Source organism: Passer domesticus, chromosome Z (genome assembly GCF_036417665.1).
Source record: "Passer domesticus isolate bPasDom1 chromosome Z, bPasDom1.hap1, whole genome shotgun sequence".
In the NCBI taxonomy this organism is placed as follows: domain Eukaryota; kingdom Metazoa; phylum Chordata; class Aves; order Passeriformes; family Passeridae; genus Passer; species Passer domesticus.
In genome coordinates this window covers 12,046,483-12,064,170 of record NC_087512.1, presented here as the reverse complement: position 1 = coordinate 12,064,170, position 17,688 = coordinate 12,046,483, and the positions used below count along the sequence as shown (strand labels likewise).

The 17,688-nt window shown below is 37.5% G+C and overlaps 1 protein-coding gene and 1 long non-coding RNA gene across 5 annotated transcripts in view; one reads left to right on the top strand and one right to left on the bottom strand.

Moving 5' to 3' along the window:
* The window catches only part of NIPBL (NIPBL cohesin loading factor), a 156,753-nt gene extending 153,690 nt beyond the window's left edge, over nt 1-3,063 (bottom strand). For all 4 annotated transcript variants that reach the window (XM_064404069.1, XM_064404074.1, XM_064404073.1 and 1 more), the window contains exons 1-2: nt 3,025-3,063; nt 1,383-1,534 (exon numbers count right to left, since the gene is read on the bottom strand). The gene's annotated coding sequence lies outside the window, so the exon portion shown is untranslated. The remainder of the gene's footprint in view (nt 1-1,382; nt 1,535-3,024) is intronic.
* Nucleotides 2,835-14,175, top strand: LOC135290191 (uncharacterized). The gene is made up of 3 exons (XR_010352899.1): nt 2,835-3,387; nt 5,597-5,735; nt 13,038-14,175. It is a non-coding gene; the product is annotated as an uncharacterized LOC135290191 (long non-coding RNA).
* The last annotated feature ends 3,513 nt before the right edge of the window (nt 14,176-17,688 follow it).

The window sequence follows — 17,688 nt, the reverse complement described above, 5'->3', positions numbered from 1 at the left end:
AAGTCTTTTGTTTATTCCAGGCTACACTAGTGATTACTCTCCTCTAGTTAAAGTGCTTTTTTCCTCCTGCATTTCCTTGGGCAATGTTTATCTTTTCTCTGCCACTAGGCTGTGTTTTCCCTAACGTTTTGGATTGTTTCCTTCTTACTTGCTCCCAAAGGTTAGAGGCAGCATATAAAAGTCCTTATTTTATTTTCCTATTTTGATTTTTCTTCATTGGCAAAATAATCCATGATGTGAACCTCTATCTGCTTCACTTAAAGAATCACTAACTTAAAAAGAGGATGTCTCTATAACAAATTATCTTACTGGGTTTATTTTTTTTCTTATAAATCATGTTTACAGAATAGCAAAATGCCCAAAGAATGAGTGAATGAAAAACTGACTTTGGTGGATATGCCATTTTAATAGTGTAGAAAAGCAATTTCTGATTGAATAATGTTTGGATAAAAAATTCAGTCAAATAAGGGATAATCTGCTGGCAAAGAGATTATTTGCAAAAGCCATGCTACAAATTTCTGTTTAAATTATAGAAAAGCACAAAAAGTACTTACATGATAAACTGTCACAAAAATTGTTATATATGTGCAGAACTAAAAATATGATCTTTCCTTTTCTAAATTTTTTTCACACCAAGTTTAATTTAGACTAGTGACTGCATTTTTTCAAAATTTAAAATGTAAATGTTCTGCTGTGTTTATTATTGTCTACAAACAACTTTGCATACTGCTAAACGTGGATGTTGCCTCATAAACTTCAGAAGTACTGAAGTTAACTGTCCAGCCTAGGGGCATGCCAAGTAGAGATGTTACCCATGTCTCAGCTTTCCTTAAGAATTAAATTTCATGAAAAATTGGTCATCTAAAAATTAGTGATAGACAGACATTTAGGGAGTTTCTTTTGGTTTTACAAACTAGATTTATAAAGGTAAACGAGTTTTTTCATAGTCCATCTGAATTTTATTGGGAAGTATATTTTATCTTACAGGTAGTCATGATATCCTTATCACCCCCCTGTTTTTTATATCTTCTCATAAATACCATCTAGAACTTGAAAAGTGAGAAAAATCCTTGGTATTCCTTTACTGTTGAAGATTAACTCAAATATATAACATGGTCTATGGGGGAAGGAGTGTCTCATACATGTCTGATGGCCTGGCTGTGAGGCTTTGTTTCATTATGATGGACATTGTGTTACATATCGCACACATTCCTGCGACCTTCATGGTGTTATGAAGTTAGTATAAAACCATGTAAAAGCTGAACATTCAAGAGCTACCAAACTTAACTTTAGCAGTTATACCTTCTTCCTCCTTCTCACTCCTTGAATAATCTTCCCTCCCAACAATAAAATTGTGTATATTTAAATGAAGATTTTCTTACCAGGCCTCTACCAGCTTTACCCTCTTCTAAAAGCAGTTCAGAGATGTCTATATGAGACTTCTTTATGGCTGGTGTTCTTCACATGTAATAGATATAATCTGTCCAGTTCCCAAAAATTTCATTCAAAATGCTATTTACTGCTGTCAAAATGCCTGAAATAGAAAATTTCACATGTAATTTCTGGGAAGTTATAGAGCTGTAATAACCTGGCTATAGGAATACAACTACATGTTTAGGTAGCTGTAGAATAATATTTAATTATTGCCCCTAGGAATTTTGGAGGGGAGGCAGAAATTTTAAGGATAACCTCTTAGAACTCTCTATGTGCCAAGCAAAAATTTACAGTACTTTTAGTCCAATAGGTTTTCTCCAGCATATACACTTCACTTTGATTGCAAAAACATACTGCAACTTTGTAAATTAAACGCTATTTTTCATAATGTAGAACTCAGGAATGATTCTGGATTGCTAGTCTAGTGCACTGAGATCCTTATTTAGCCACGAAAAAAGCCAGTGCAGGAATAATGATTAAAGCACGCTTGCCGGTGCTGTTTCACTGTTGCACCCCAGAGGGACCCAGGTAATGTAGTTCAATCTCTCCTACATTTCTCTGAGATATGTGGATTCTCCATCTATACAATGTTACCACAGTATTACTGAAACAATACCGCTCAGCTGGTACTGAAGAATAATTAGGCAGACAAGAAATCTTCTTATAAATAATACAGAATAAAATATGTAAAGAAAAATTAATTTTGCTTCTCGAAGACAATGCCCCTTCTATTCCCTCATTGTAAGCTCTAAATTGGTTAATACTGTGTGGTTTTGATCTGCTTTTAAGTTTCAGAGTTTCTCAAAGGAAGTGGGCTTGGCATTTTATAGTTGCCTGGGAAGCACTGCCCATGCTTATGATTCCACAGAAATATTTTTAGTATGATGGAAGGCTCTCTATCACTAATAGCTGTTTTTAAACCAACTCCTTCATAAGACTTGAAGCACCCTGTTTCTTCCTGTCAAGGCGCAGATCTAAGAACCCAGTTCCTAACTTTCTTAATTCTTACCATTAATAGTAAAAACAAAAAACAAAAAAACCCCAAAACAAACCACTTTTTTTTTTTTTCTCAATACTGACATATTAAGTCAATCATTCTAAAGAACACACGTCTCTAAGACTAATGTCTCTCTAAGACACTCCCAAACGCTGGTGTGAGCAGATGTCTGAGGACGCCTTCCGCCTGTCCCCGAACGCCTGGGGCGGATCTCAGCCCCGGCTCTCCAGCACCGCCCGTGAAATCCGGCCGAGTTACTCTCGTTTATGCTCAGGACTCCCAAACCTGTTTGTCACATCTCTTCCACTGGGCTCGGCACGACCGATTCTATAATTATTTGAGCTAAAGAAAGCCACTGACCCCCTGACCGAGCAGCACCCGGGCTGCTCCGGCCGCTTCCCGCGCCTTTGTCACCTCAGAACCCTCCTGCCGTCACCGCTCCCCTGCCCGCCCTTCCTCCTCTCCTCCCAGTCCCGGTTAGGCAAACAAGGCCTGTTACAAGCAGCCAGGGAAGAGGAAAGCGCTAGCGATGCTGAAAGGACAAATTAAAAACTAAAACTCCTAAAGCGCCCTGCGAGCCCCAAACACGCTACCGGGGTGCCGCCTCGCCTCCTCCCTCAGACCGGGCTGAGCGCAACTTGCCCACGCAGGAGAAAAGACGGAGGTGCCCTCAAGATTTTACTTCAGGTTCTCCTGTTTTATCTCACAGACCTGCTTGTCATGCTTTATAACCACTGCTTATAGCTTTACTTTTCGAGTCTTAACATTATCGGACAGCGAAAAATTAGCAATGTGTAAGTGGCTCTCCCCTCTCGAGGTAATGGAACAGTCCGCCGTGTTCCAGGCGCCGAGGCTCCTTCGTTTAACCCCTTTCCTGCCGATCCCGAAGAATCTGCATGGCGGAGGCGGAGTGGGATCCTGCCGCGGGGTCTGCTGCGCTGGAGCACCGCGGACAGGTCGGGGTAGTGAGCACACTTCATACGGGAGGTGTGAAGCGGCGGCAGCGACCCCCCCCACCCGCAAAACGGCCTTAAATGCCCTCTGATAAACTCTTCCAACAGTCTTATTCGCAGTGTTGTGGAAACGTGTGACAGTGTTTAAATAGTGATTGGTAAATTGGAGGCGGCGGGGGGGGGGGGGGGGGGTATTGTCTTTTTTGTCTGTTTGCTGGTTTGTTTGTTTCTATGATTCCCAGTGGAGAATTTTGTAGACCCTGTGGGGACGGCGCCTAGCTGTCCCCAGGTGAGCATTGTCCCCGTCCCTGCAGACGGAGCGGCTGCTTTCTGCTTTCCTCCGGTGGGCGCAGGACAACCACGCTGTGGAAAGCCGGCGTCCACAACTGAGACGGAGGAGTCCTGCAACTTTATTCGCATAATTGCAGACGGTCCACCCGGACACATGCCTGCGGGGATTCTCTCTCTCGGTTTTAGAGGATGTGGTCTCCTTTTATCCTGAGCTCTCGGCCGTATGTTGCCCTTGCTTCCCCCACTGGCTGAGGTACTAGGAAGGTACAGCCTTCCCGAACTATCTACCATATATTCCCCCTTGAACCTGTCATTTTACCTCAAAGTTCGGAAGTTGAGGCTTGCACAGACCCTTGCCTGTTTGTCAAGCTGTCTGGGATCTGTAACAAACCTTCAGCTTGAAGTCAGTAGAGATATTAAGGCTCATTTCTAAGATGTTAACACCCATTCCTTCACCCATAGAATTGTTTGTAAAGACATTAGCATACATCTTTTCTACCAGTCACCTCTCAGAAGGTGTTCTGTTCAGGAATAACTGGAGAAAATGAGGTGTCCTGACCCTGAGTGCTGGGGTCCCAACCTGACTTTTCCAATTTAATGGAAATTCCAATTCCAACTTAAACGTCTATGATAAGATGGGATGGGGTTTTGACTTACAGTCTTTCCCAACTGCAGTTGCTGGGAGATTAAACAAAATTGTAAATTTTCTACTTATGTTTTAAAATAATGTAGTGCAATGGGTCATTTAGCTGAAATTTCCATGTTTTGTCTTTTTTTCTTTACTATTCCTTATTTCTCTGTTCCTGCTTCTCCATAACTTCTAGTGGCAATTCAATCCCCCAAAAAATTTTTGTTAAACAAACTAAAAATATGTCAAAAACCCTATCATCTTCTTCTCAATTATTGGGGTTCGCTGTTTCTTGTCTCTGCCCCGATACGGATAAGGTGGTTCTGGGCAGGCCACGCTTCAAAGGACGAATCTGGACTCTCAAGTTTTCGGCCTTCGATTTTGTTTACTATTTCTTATCTACAAAGTTTTCTGTCTGCCCAGCCGAGGTCTGATCAGCAAGATAGCCCAATGCACTCTCCCCCGCCCACGGGACAGCTGTGTCTTCTGTAGTGAAAACTACGTGTAATATATTTACCTTTCATTCCCAATACTTTTCATCCTTACTAACAAGTGCACCTTGTCCATGAACCAATCCACAAGTGCCAACATCACCACAGAAAATGGATGACAAGAAAAAGAAAGAAGAACCTGGGAACACACCCTGATTCCTCCATCTTTTCTCCATAACCCCCCTGTACCAAAACTCTGAAATCTATGTTTCACCTTGTGAATATATCATTCCTGCACCATTCAAACCCAAAGGTTTCTCATTTCCTCATACACAGGAGAATGAGGAAGGGCCAAAGTCAAGCCACCAGACACTTTTGGCAACATTCCAAGACCTCCGAGCCCCCCAAAGGTTCTCTCAGTAGCTCTGGACATCCGGAGTGATGTGCTGAGCTCCCGCATCAGTTTTTAGACTCCTCAGTCTATTGCCATATTAAATACTAGAAATTCTATTTCTCTTCCTCACATTATCTCCTAGGGTCACAGTACTGGATCCCTGTGGTGTTTACACAGATGTTGATGCCTGCAATCAAATTCAGTATGTTCCATCTTTGACAAATTTTCCAGGTCAATATTCCTTATTAGAACCATGCATTTTCCTTCCTTTCCCTTTTATTCTCTGATTCTCACAGGATAATGGCCTGAACCATACTGAGCTGTATAGCAAGAGCCATTTACATTTTTTAGGAAGAAGGGAGGGAATATAGCTTAAAGTAAATGCAAGAGGAATTGCGGTTCATGATTTTACTCCAATTTATAAAGTTAATCCAAGTTATTAATTATTAGGCCTTCATTCATTGGTAGCCAGGAACATGTGGAAAGACTTCTGGAAGAAAAACTTCTGCAACTTGCATGAGTGAAGGAGAGCTTTTTCTAGAAACCTCTCAAGTCATATGACTGGATCTACAAATTTGAGTTCATTGTCTGCTTAAGGCCAAGAAAGGTGAGTTACTTGTGCTGGTGTCTGACAAATCATGTATATTGATATCATATTTTCCTTTAACATACTAGACATTAGAATGTTTAAATTTATTGCTGCTGCATAACTTCTTCTCTGAAAAATGTTTTGCACTTTCAGTTTATGTTTCAACATCAGGCCTGGCTATCTAATCTAGCAAGCACACATGGTGTACAACTGCAAACACAGTCTGAAAGTGAAAGTAGAAGGAAAACTAATTTTGCAAAATAACAGCAATAAAATGCAAGATTTTGTTTAAAACATTGCAAGTGAGTAATGTCTGGTTTTGCTTAGAGTTGGATGAGTTCTCAAAAAAAAGTGTAAAGTTGTACTCAGCTAGTGAATTTTGTTGTTTGTTTGTCTTCAATCAAATGTAGGGCTTTCCCTTTCATACCACAAAGTGTTGTGAGTATTGGGAACTTTTGAAGTGGAGTTTGATTCTGTTGACGTCCTGATCCCTCTCTAGGTAGAAATGTGCTTTTTACTCTAACACCACAATCTTGCAAGATGGCTACAATTCTTTGGATTTTGTGTTTTGTTGTTTGTTTGGTTTGGGGTCTTTGCTTGTGGCGGTGCCCAGGAAGTTCTACTTGAGCATGAGACAGAACTTCTTTACTGTGCAGTGACCAAGCGCTGGAACAGGTTGCCCAGAGAGGTTGTGGAGTCTCCCTCACCTGAGATATCCAAGCCTGGATACAATCCTACACCATGTGTCCTGCGTGAGCAGGCATGTTGGACTAGATGATGCACTATGGGCCCTTCCAACCTGACCCATTCTGTGGTTCTGTGAATGTATTCAGGTGTGAAAATACACAGGTCAGGGAAAAAAAACAACAAAAAACAAAGCTAGAATGCTACATTGATCTGTGAAGATAAAAATGACGCTATTTAATAGCTGAAGTCTATTGGAAGTACATATACTATGATACCTCTGCCCCAGTGAAATTTTGAGAACAGTTACCATATCTCTCTAATGTCACTGAAAATATCAATATAGCTTTTAAATATTAGCCTCACTGGATGTAAAATTTGTATTGGAATCAAATTTTTCCCTTACTATTTCCCTTACTACTGCATTAGAGTTACTGCTTGAATGTTACAAGAAAGGATTATAAGTGTTAGAAGTCTTTCTCTGTTCTTTGAATGCTTACCCCATAGACATGATTTTTCTGGTAGTGCCTTCTTGTCCTCGTTTCAGTTGTGTAAATTGTGCTCAGTTGTTTTACTTCCCTAAAATAATTAGGCCAACTTGGTGACTGATTAATTTGCAAGAAACCCATTATTTGCAATGAGTCTTTACTCCAAATGACAGTTAGAGAACAGTTTCTAGTTTTTCACCTCCAAACATGACATTTATGATACTCAAAAAAATATGCTGAATGTTTTGGTCCAAGGAGGCAAGAGGTTAAAAAAGGTAAGGTATCCAGAGCTCTTAGGCTGTTACTTTGAACATGCTTTGGTGTAAGTTCCAGCCTCCTATCTGGAAGTTAGTTGATCTCTGGGCATAAAGATCTAGCTAAAGCAGGTAGTGTGCAATCCATCAGTTGAGGTTCAGTCAGGAACCCGCTCTCACACTCACGGAGCTCGGGAGCTGTATAATGGGCAGTAGGGCTCTTCTCCACTAGATGGTGATACAGGAGCATCTCTGGTTTCCCTGTTCCTAGAGCAGCAGGTTCACCTCCTGCGGGTTCACCTTTCCACTCATGAATAGTCTTGTGAAAATACTTTCAAACAACCTTCTTTGTTGTTTTGTAAAAAGTAAAGACTCTGGTAAGATTTTAAAGAAGGTTGGATTTTCCAAAGAGAGAGGAAGTATTCGAGTCCCTCAATGAATGTGCACAATTTATTGGGACGCTTTGGAGGAATATGTGTTTCAGAAATGTGACATTCTAAATGGCATGAGTATTTTGTCTAACTCAAAAACAGTGGTTTAATTCAGCACATAGCAATCTATCAATCCGTACACCATGAATGATTCTGTGGAAGATCTTAGTTATATCAGAGGCATGTCTGTAGAACTGTTTTTCATTTGTAAAGATAGCAGCAGAAGTTGAAGCTGTGGACATATTTGGAAACACAAGTAGGTAGATGTATCAAAAATACATGATATAAACTTTAGGCAGCTGGATGGTAAAGGCTGTGGGAAAATAATGGTGCATATGACACGTAACTGATAGCAATTTAAAGCCTCACACTTCTTTCTCACTGGTGAGACTTCGAGTTTTTTAAAATAACAATTATAAATTAACAAATATTATAAAATTAACAATTTTATAAGTTGGACTGGTTGCAAAGTAATTCCTCCACAGTTCTTGCTCCCCAGTGGTTTCCATGCTTCTTTCTCTGATCCTCTGCATGCTATCTCAGTGCTTACTCTCCAGGCCTGATTCTTCAAAAAATGTGTGGCTTATCTGAGATGCAGACTGCAGCCATGAAAATACAGCAAATGGAAAATAGGAACATTGAATAATAAAGTTAATTTGGAAAGCCTTTGTTTGTGAAGGGCTAAGAAAATTGCTTTGAGTAATTTAGCAAATCAAAAAATGACTTCACTACCTACACCGAAAAATTTGAATTGGTCTTTGCCACATTTTTTAATGCTCTATCTCGTTCTCACAATAATTTCTCTTTCTCATCCAGTTTCTATCTTTATTTTTGTTACTTACTGTAGTGTTGCGTTTGATAAAGAATAATTCAAAAGATATGTAGACACACCCATGAAGACCAGAAAGAAATAATGTTTCAGAGTTTTGTTTATGAAGTAAAGAATTTTTGGAACCACAGTCTTAGACACCAGATTTCTAAAAATAAACCAAAAAAAGAACATGAACTGTAGAGCAAGTAGGTTAAAGAAATAGTAAAGCAACAGCATTAAAAAAGTAGTTAGTATAGAAAGTTGTTAGTGTTGAGCAAATGAGTGATTTTTATACCTTTTTTATTATTTACACCTTTTTATTATGTTTGTCTTCTGCCAAATTCATTTGTGCCAGGAATTAACTGACATTTGAAAATATATTTAGTGAAATGTAAGAAATCATATAGAGCATTCTGTGTATTTAGAGCTGGATCCATGAAGATTACATGTAATAGGAAAATTAAGAGCTGATCTAGAGTGGTCCAAGAGATTTGTGAGAAATTATCTGACTCTGGAAAGCCAAGTTCATGCTTCCCTTTTATTATTATTTATCCATGTGTCCATTATTTTTATTTATCCTTGTGTCTACTATTTGCAGGTTTCAGTATAATTTTTACCAATTTGCTTGCAGTGAACAAGAGGCTTTCTAGGCTGTAGTTCCAGGTATACTGGGAAAAATTTTATAATAGTAATTTTATTTCATGATAGTTTTGTTGTGATGCAGGAGTATGGGAGTTTTACAGGTGAGAAAAAGAAAAATTATTTAGCGTTTTGTCTTGAAATAAGCAGGTAATATCAATTCAACTAAAGTGACAAAAGTAATGACTTTATGCAAATTTATACAGAAATGCACTGAGGAACAAGGCAGTCAAAGGCATTTAGAATCTAATTTACTAATCATTGTGATATGTAGAATTGTTGTTGTGTAGTTATCACAAATAGAAATACTGTCACTCAGGACTAAAATCGAGTTTAAGCTCCTCTGCAATGTGGTTTGAGTCCCCATCTTTAAGATAGGCAAATGTGTATTGTACTTTTTTAATGTATTCTTACAAATTCCATAAATACAACAATGAATTAATTCTCTTTATATAGTGTCTATTCTGTAGCTATTTGGATGAGTTAAAAACTTCCCTATCATATTTCCCTGTTAAGTAGACTCAGTACATGCAATTGCACACATAATAATTTTCTTAATCAATTAAGAGAATCTGATAATTGACTGATTATATTCTGTCCTCAGTGATAAACACACATATTATGTTTTTCCATTTTGAAACCAAAGCAGTTTTCACTAGTGCTTTTGGCTAGCCTTGACAAAGTAAATGTTTCCATTACAAAAAAAAAGGATTAGAATAAAGATAGAGCTGTCTGTAAAATGACTGTGTTTTAGTGTCACTGTGATATTGCTGAACTGGCCACTGAGAAAGGGAAATATCTTCCTTCAGACCCAGTCACTGTTACCTGTTGAACAATGTTGGTGCAAAGCTTGGAATCTTTTCACCAACAGTGTTTTGACTTGGCAATTTCAACTACCTGGAAGCTATATAATGTGAAATTTCTGGTTAAAAACCTTCAGCTCTGTTTTATGAGAACTATATTCACATTAGAGTGGCTCACTCCTGCCTCATTTTTAACCCCTTCCAGTACTTTTACAGAAGCTTCCCTTCTGTCTCTTCAACACTTCTTGCTGGGGTTGGCATTGCCAAATTCTCTGCTTTAACTCCAGGGATCTGGGTCATTCATTTATTTAATCTCAGCAAATTTCCAGTATTCTACTCTGAGGTGTAGAATCTGTTTTCTAAGCCTTACTCTTGATTGTTAAAAAATCAGTTGTGTTTGTATGAAAGAAAATATACATGTTGTTGTTTATAATAGTTGCTTTTTAGTACAGAATGCCAGCAATCTATATGGACAGTGAGTCAGAAAGCAACCCCCTCACTGTAAATGGCTTACAGTTTAAATAAGCAGCCAAGGGAAGAAGGACTGAATGGGAAATAATAGAAGAGTAGAACAACAAGTTTTGCTGTTATCTTGTTATGCTGTTTTCTCTTAATTTTTTTACCTTACCTCTCCTTAAAAATGGAGAGTATTTTATTTTTTGCACTGACAAGGAGATCTGACTTCCATGGGTCTTTAAGACCCACATACAGATATTAAAGAAAAAAGAACCAACAAGTAAATACATTTAACAAGTTATTATTTTGATTTTGGAGAACAAATCTGTACATGTTAGTAGACCAATCTTATTTCTACAAATTGTTCTAGTGCACCAGCAGTTGCTTTGCTGTTCACTATAAGATTTTTTCAAAGGTACAAACTCTTCCACGGAAACTATTTTAGGATTCATGTGCGCTTCTAAATTTTTGTCAGTTTCTGCTAATACAATTTATAACAGATTTGTTCTGATGATAGAAAGTTTCACAGCAAAGGGTGAAAACAGTTTACAGCTGTCTTAAAGCATTATTTAGGGCCTGTGTTGTAAACTAAATGGATAAGACTGCAGATACAAGGTCCATGACCAGGACATTCCCAGATGTATTTCTATCTAGGATGGTTCTCATACCTAGACTCTTCTGTAACCATATAAAAATGATGAGGAAAATTTCCCCTAGCAAAGTCTCAGGGATGGTTAATGGTGCAAATACTGCTTTCTCTCTTGTAAAGATAAATCACTCAGTGGGAGAAGTACAGCCTCAGCTGGAGTAAAAAATTTTAATTTGCATACTGCATGTCTGCAATGGTGAACAGCCCTCAGAATATGGAAGAACTATGTGTTATGTCTTTTACTCAGGAAAAAAGCTTATTTGAAAATTGTACATCTTAGTAGCTACTACAGACAGTGTGATTTCTCTCTATCTGATCAACAAAAAAGGCCTAATAAATAACAACATACTACTTTATCTTCTATTTCACTACCAAAGTGTGTATCCTGCTAGGGAATTTTATGGCTTGAAATGTGGGTTTTTCAGAGAAAATTCTTGCTCATAGTCCTGCAACCATTTATTTTTTCTAAGTTTCCCTATTCTGACTCTGACTAGCTATTGCATCAGACATAACACGTGTACTGTGTACTGTGCTATTATTGCCAAGTCATACTATTTATCTCCTAAAGTGTTCACAAATGATTCATTGAACAAGACATAAAAATAAATACAATAAATTACATAACACATTAGAGTAATATTAAAAAACAAGGTGCACTTTCTAGAAAATGCACATTTTAAATTATATTACTTAAATATCTTACTAAGACAGCAATTAAATGAATCCTCAAAAAGAACAATGGACTTAAAAGGTTTTCTTGTTTGTCTGTAGACGATCTTAAGGAAAATTTAATGAAAATGTAAGCAAACCTTTATAATTGTTCCAGACAGTCCATTAATTTTTTTCTGGTATGATTTAGAAGTACAAGTATAAAAACCAATTAAAATACTTTTTCCTAAGGCAATAACAACATAATAATATAAATACACTTTGACACTGGGATAAATATTTGGTGATAGGGTAGTAATCATATTAGCACAGCTGGACAACTTCTCAGCATTATTGAGCTGCTGAAAATTTTTGCTTCTAAAATTTGCATCAGACACTTTTTTTTTTTTAGAAAAGTTCTATTACCCTTAATAGAATTAATATTAATTAATTAATTCTATTAATTAATAATAGAATAAAAGGTGTAATTAAAATTACACCTTTTTAACATGGGTGATTTATTTCAGTGCTATGCATTCACCAGGATTCAAACCCATACTACACTATTGGGAAACCCGGTTGGTAATACATCCACTTGTGAAGTGAGAACAAAGACAAATTAAGTAGACAAAAATCATCTGTTTGGCATAGGAGTAGTTAAGTCTCATGATTCAAATATGAATATAGAATATGAAGTCTTATTAGGAATGATAGTCAAAGAAGAGGAGTAAGATATTATCCATATATTGAGGCACACAAGTTTGCTCTGAGTGGCAGAATCTGCAGAATCTTTTATCCATAGTGGCGATAAAAGAGAAAAATCACAAAGGTGCTTTTATGGTCAGGATGAAACATCAGGCAAAGGTGATGAGGCAGATGAAATAGTTTCAGACTAGGCTGAGCTGCGGTAGAAGACCAGCATATAGCAAGATGCAAAATATTAACAAGGTCTTGGAATGTGTTGACTATATTTGTTATTTCAACCTTAAGAAGGACAACAGGTGAAATGCATCTGTAAGGGAAATTGTCAGTATAGAGTTCTGGGAGAATTTGAAGATGAAAAGCAGCACTGATTGTGGTAATGAAGTATAGAACTCATGATTTCTGGGATGAAAATAAAAATACTGTTAGTAAAAAAATCTCATAGTAAAAGATCAACATGGAATTAAAATCCCAGGATGCCTTAGAAAAATGTTAACAACATGAAAGACAGAAATATGTCAAAATGAAGAAGCTTGGAATAACAAAACAAAAAACATGGGATAGCAAATTACAAGTTTGCAAAGAAGTATTAGTAGTTGTCCTGAGTATCCATCAGAATTGTCATAATACAATCCAATAATCAACCATAATATTTAGATGTTTAAAAAAAACTGTCTTCAGTAAAATGTATGAAGTAGTATGTCCACTGTGTTTGAAACTGAAAAAGACTAAAATGAAGTGGGTTTTTTTTTCAGGTTTGACAACTGTATTTCATTAAAATTTTGGACAACTTGAGAATCAGCAGAGAAAAATATGCTGCAAAACATGATACAGTAAGAACAAGCTGCTGGAAAACATGATATGCATAACATCTTGAACAAAATGAATTTTACAAAAATATGAATGAACAAAATAACATAAAATTAATTCTGTCTGTACAACCAAAGGTGGGATGGCTTGTGTTCAAATATGTGAAGTGTATCTGAAAACGGGAAGGCAAACACCACTGTTTGTTCTGAGACAAAATCAGAGGTCAGTTTGCAGAGAGAAAGATTTATGTTAAGCATTAGAGGGAAAAAAAAAGAAAAATAAAGCCAGTATTTTCACAATTTGATAATTAAATACTGAAGTAGATGGCCTGAAGATTTAAGAACAGGTCCTGTGAACAGTTTAGATCTTGTCTTTGGGCAAGAGAATGGACTAAAATAAGTTTCCTTTCAATGATTTCTGATACTTATATTTTATATATCCTTTACAGAATTAAGTCAGCTGTGAGAAAAAGGCACAGAGAGTAGCAGAGTAAATGAACATAGTTTTTGTCTGAATTATTATCCTCTGTTAAGGAAGGTAGAGATTTGCATTGTTATTTTAAAAACAGAAGACCTGCATTTGTAGTTTCCCGCTGTAATATAAGTTTGCAACAAAGAAAACCTAAGTTTAATCTCTCTAATGAGACATAGACGATAATAATTTTTTAATAAGTCATTGTATTCTGTAGCTAATGGGATTTGTACCTATTGGAATGTATTTCATGTAGTTCCACAGTAACATAAGGAAGGTAAAACCTAAACTCTTTTTAAGAAGGACTGATTTGAGGTAGTCCTTTTATTTAAAACCTTTCAGATTGTACCTCTTGTGAAATGATTCATTTCTAATGAATCTGCATCAGGCATGAGCTGCAGAGCATGACTTGTGTAGGTGAGCTCTAGATGCTGCAATGACAACAGCAATGACTCAAGACAACTGTCTTGAACCTCGTCTTAGCTCCGGGACTACATTTAAAACACTGAATTATGTTGAATGAAATTTAAAGCGTGGAGCTACAGTTAAGAAGCCTTTTTCTGCCAATTACACTGTGCACATTATTCAATAATAAATTGTATTGCCTTTTAATGGTTGGATGGTTTGGTTTTTTTGGTTGGTTGATTTTGGTTTGGTTTTGGTTTTTGGTTGTTTAGTTGTTTTCTTTCCCTCCAGACACAGTAACTCATAGATGATATAAGTCCTTCTCAAGTTGAGAACTGTAAGGAGTTTGTTATCAAAAGTTGGTTTTTATTTATTTACTTGCTTTTGATACTTTCTGTAACAGAAAGCTATGAGCTACATTTCAAGAACTATAAGGGTGGTGGGATGGCTGTGATGGTTTACAGATATAAGCAAACATGAAATTTTTCATGAAAATCAAGGTTGTAGATTTTTAACTGCAATGGTGGTGCTGATAACCATATCATGTAGGCAGGAATTGAAGCAGCTCCCAAGTCTGCTTTCTTTTCTTATGTGTTTTAGGTGTATTCAATTTCAAGTAACATATTTCAGTGTCTTCTGCCTTTTAGTTAAGGTATGGATTATGATTGTGGTTATGATTATAATTTAGGTCTGTGCATTTAATGCATTTGCTTGATGATTTGTTCAGGAATGATAAGGGGCCCAACCCAAAATCCAATACTGTTAATAAAAATCTCCTGTGCACTTAGAAGGAAATAGGGGTAGGCTCTAAAGAGGCTGGCATGGCTTTCATGAGCAGCTTTTGTTCCAACAAGCTGTTACAGTTTTGCTCTAATATTGTGTAACACAGTCTTTGTATGTTTGTGATACTAGCCGAGACAAAGAGCACAGGGGTCACCTCCAGAATAAAAACTCACATTTTTTGAGTGCATAACTTTTATTTCTGCTACCTAACAATTTCCAATAAAAGGAAATCGAGACATGTGCTCTTTGTACATGACTATTCCAGTTAAGAAAAGTTTGCCATTTTGTGATCCCAATTGCTTTTTCTGGTTGCTAATAAGGTTTTACTAATAAATACCTCAGAAATTAAGGTTCTGATCTCTCACATGCCTATTATGTCTCATGTCTGAGCATTAACAGCGCTTATGAAACATAGAAGTCCCCAAAAGTTTTGTCTTTCAGAATCTTCCTTGCATCCATTTGTTTTTTTATCCTCTGGACTACGACTTAGATTTGTGGGTTCATGTTGCCTGCACTTCTGCTATAGTCCTCAGTCTTTCCATGACTACTTCTTATTGTTACCTTGCAACCTTTAAAAGCCCTTTAATAAGCTCTTCCTAAATGTTGGGAAACAGTCTACCCAGCCATTTGAAGATACTTATCTCAAGTAAGTGTAAATAAATAAACTAAAGTATTGGTTTATTTAATCTTCTTGTAATTTTTAGACTTCCCATATTCTGTAAAAGAAAATGATGTTTTAGTTTTTAAAAACTATAACATTTTATTCAAGAAAATATGATCTCTGAAATATAAATTGAAGGTCTGATGTACAATCATTTTCTTCTGTTAATCACTTATTTAGGGAAAACTCAAAAGTGAGGGTGAAGTAACATCATCTGAAGCACTTCACCTCTACATAAGAATTTGAAATTTCCTCTAGAGTAATTGTTTACTGGTTTTCTTGAAGGTCAGTCCCATTTCTTCCTATCCTCCCACAATGGGAACTACTGTACACAACTATAGGATAACAATGGTCTCTATTCTCCCAGCAGTTACCAGGGAGACTGAACTGATTAAGAATCATGCACATTGGAAGCATTTTCAGTTAGGGACTGGGAAAAGCAGAAATCATTCCTGAATAAGAAAAATAATAACCATATTTATCCTTATAAAAATCTGAGTTTGCCTCCCTAAAACTAGTGAGATAATTTTCACTCTGGAAGTTTAGGTGTCTTCATGATTACTCAGCTTTCCTACTGGTATGACACTTGCGCCAAAAATTTTGAAAAATGTAATGAACTTCAGCTAAATATCATGACAGAACAATGTTTTTAAGCTAAAAATCTGTGACAGCTTCTGATCCTGGTCATGCTAACCAAAATGACCAAAACTCCAGTGATGTATGTCAGGGCCTTAAGAACACATTTAGAACACAAATATATTTGTTGATTATGATCATGGCTTTGTATTTAAATCCACTGAAGATTTGTGTAATTTTCTTATTCAAATGGAACATTTTACATCATCACGTACTTTGAGTGGCAGCTATTCTAACAACAAGAATTTTAGAAAGTTTTAAGTTGATATAATTTTAATATGAATTCTAGTACATTTTGCAATGTACTTCTTCAATTCTGTAAGCTAAGAATATTGCATTATGCAAAATTTTTTGCAACAAGCTAGTATCTTCTAAACACCTAACCTTTTGAAATAACTCACCTAGCTGATCAAAGGAAGCCAGCTGGTTGAATTTTCCTGAGTTTCAGCAAAGTTTTCTATACTGTCTCTCATGGTATCTTCCTGGAGCTATCCTCTAGCTGCCAGCTGAAAAAAAAACCATCATGCAATGGGTGAGCAACTGGCTCATGGTGGGGCACAAAAGGTTACAGTGACTGTAACTCTTACTGTACAGTGACAGTACAGTTACTCTTCAACATCTTTGCAAACTTGGACACAGGACTGGAAGGGATACTGAGCAAGTTTGCCAAAGAAACAAAAATGCAAGGAGCTTCTGACTTCTTCAAAGGACAGAAGAACATATGAAATTCTCAGGAAATGAGTGGGCTGGGCAATCACAAACCGTGTGAAATTTAACCAGGGCAAGTGAAAGATTCTTGCATCTGGCAACTCTGGTTCTGTGTATAGACTGGGGAAGAAGAGGCTGAAGAACAGCACGGTGGAAAGCCTCCTGGGGCTCCTGGTCACTGGTGAGTTGAACACGAGCCAGTAGTGCCCTGGCAGCCAGGAGGGCCAGCCCTGTCCTGGGACATCAGGCACAGCATCAACAGCCGGGCAAGGGAGGGGATTGTCCCACTCTGCTCTGCACTGGGGTGGCCTCAGCTCCAGTGCTGGGGGCAGTTTTGGGTGCCACAATGTAAAAAAGATATTAACTTGTAAGAGTCCAAAGGAGGGCAACGAGGATGCTGAAGGGTCAGGAGGAGAAGCTGTGTGAGGAGTGGCTGAGGTCTCTTGGTCTGTTCAACCTGGAGGAGACTGAGGGGAGACCTCAGTGCAGGTACAACTTCCTTGTGAGGGGAAGCAAAAGGGCAATCACTGATATCTGCTCTGTGGTGACAGTGACAGGACCTGATGAAACAGCCTAAGGTTGTGTTGGAGAGGTTTAGGCTGGAAAATAGAGGTTGTACACTTCCACACCCAGAGAAAGAGTGGCTACTGGAATGGGCTGCCCAGGGAAGTGATCATGGCACCAACCCTGGACAATGCTCTGTGGCACATGGTGTGAATCTTGAGTTGTCCTATGCAGAGCCAGTAGTTGGACTTGATCAACTCAGAACATTTTGTGATTCTGTGAAATAATATTGAGAAATGGATTACCTTTCTGTTTATATTTACATGCATCAAAATCTGTTATGCAAATAAGCAAATAATATTGCTTCTGAAGATTCTGTAGCTGAACCTATGGTTCCATGAAGGAAATAATTGCCAATAATAAGATCA